Below are 2,224 nucleotides of genomic sequence, written 5' to 3'. Positions count from 1 at the left end.
ATGTATCAATTCTGCACAATGTAATGGACATAAGTTTTAAAACGACAAATTTTATGGTTTCACGGGATAAAACTTTCATGGCGCAAAAGTCTGAACAAACCTTAAGGAGATTATTTGAGACCAGAAGTTATCAAATATTTAATCAGCATCTCAGTTTAATAATCAAGGGAAAAACCAATCAAAGGTGAATCATAAGAATATAGAAATCATTTAAAAAATATATATTGTTAGTGAACCCGCGAGTTCGAGTTTTCGAGCGAGTTTCGAGTCGGCTGTTTCCTCGAGAAGACGTGTGTGTGTTTGCGGTCTTGGTACCGGAACGGAATATACATTAGCGACGCAAGATACACATAGACGATGTATTCAAAAGGTGTCATCACTATATAAGGAACCAGACCAAGCTCCATGTAGAGAAACCAAAATAAAAACTCCCCGAGAATCGAGGTATGTAGCATGAAGTGCTATAAAAAAAAGGGGCGAGGGATGTCCCGCTTGGCTAAGGCTAATTTCAAACCCAGAGAAAATGAGATTCTTCTTCGAATCATTTGGGAAGGATTGGATTTTGTGTTTTTTTGTGGTCAAAAATAATCTCGGGACGAAAACAGCAATATTCCCGCTAAAAATCACTTCCGCTCCCACATCTTGTCCACATCGCCATGCGTGTTTAGTAAACTCGTGTTAGTAAATCTTAGACAAACCGCATTTCACAATAGACAGTTATATGATGAAACTAAAGTACATTTGTGTCAGTTTTAATGAACAGTATTCATATATTACCCCGCAATTTCCCTGGTCTACTTTATGCCCTCTCCTACTATTGGGGCCCAGACTGTTTTATCTAATTTGTTCACAAGGTATTAGTGATGTTGCACTTGTTCACATGATGTTGCTCATGATCGACTGAAAATCAACATGTCTGATATTGTTAGTTAGTTGTGATATATATTCAAGCTATTGACAGTAACATATTTGAATTAGCTATACAAAGAACCCTTCCTCGTTCATACATTTATCCTAAACCAGCTAATTTGCAATGATATGCAATGCAAGAATATGAAAGACAAGCTTGTACCAAACACTAGTCTGAAAGCACATGAACAACAGGCTTCAAATAATTATTCCTTCTCTCATTTAGGCATCTACAAAACTACAGGTTAATTACATAGGTAGCATGCAAAATAACACGAAATAGTGTTTAAAGTGAGGCTCCAATAAAACAACAACAACAGCAACAGTGGTAGGGAGATGACAAATTACAAACAAGTTACTGACGTTTGCTATGCTAGGATATCAACTTCGATAATCAGGTGATTGTCATTTCAAATAGTATTCATGCAATGTACATACAGTGGATTCTCAAAATCTCTCTTATTTGCATTCACACTGCCAGTTGTATTTTTATATACTTGTAATGAGAAAAAGAACAATCATTAAAAATCTGTTGTTAATTTGCGTGCAATCAGACTAGTCTTTGGTACATGGTTGTCTTTATGTTCTTGCTTTGCATAATATCATTGCAAATTGTCATGGTTGGGATTTATACGTGAATGTGTAAGGACTCTGCATATCTACACATTTGAATTTATTACTGCATTACTATCTTGAATACCTATCACATATGACTAACGATATCAGTGCCAATGTACCACTAATGTGCAGTTGCCACACATAGATAAAACTTACAAAATTCAGTGGATAGATCAGAAAAAATAGACTGTAGCCGCCAATGGTCGTTTCATTACACTAGATATATGCTGTTTTTTTTTTTTCTTTCGTTCTTTTGTCAAAAGTGGAGGGTAAGTAGAACAAGACATTGAGGCAGAGTGAGAGAGAAGGCATGAAATGTGAGAATAAAAGAGTTCAGAAGTAGGAGTAGGATATATACAAAGGGAAAGGAAGATAAAAATATATCGATTGATTGACTGATAGACTTAGCAACAGATACGTACGTAAGTACGTAAGTACACGTGTGTGTGTGTGTGTGCGTGTGCGTGTGCGTGTGCGCGTGCGTGAGCGTGTGCGTGTGCGTGTGCGTGCGTGCGTGCGTGTGTGTGTGTGTGTGTGTGTGTGTGTGTGTGTGTGTGTGTGTGTGTGTGTGTGTGTGTGTGTGTGTGTGTGTGTGTGTGTGTGTTTATAGATACTGGGATGGATGGATACATACCTAACTTAGTAGTTTTATTCATTAACTTTGTCACTGGTAACCTATAGAAAAAGCCACAGCTCT

Source organism: Penaeus japonicus, unplaced genomic scaffold (genome assembly GCF_977035675.1).
Source record: "Penaeus japonicus unplaced genomic scaffold, GWHDUDI00000001_assembly GWHDUDI00000019, whole genome shotgun sequence".
Taxonomy (NCBI): Eukaryota; Metazoa; Arthropoda; class Malacostraca; order Decapoda; family Penaeidae; genus Penaeus; species Penaeus japonicus.
This window is presented reverse-complemented; position numbering follows the sequence as displayed.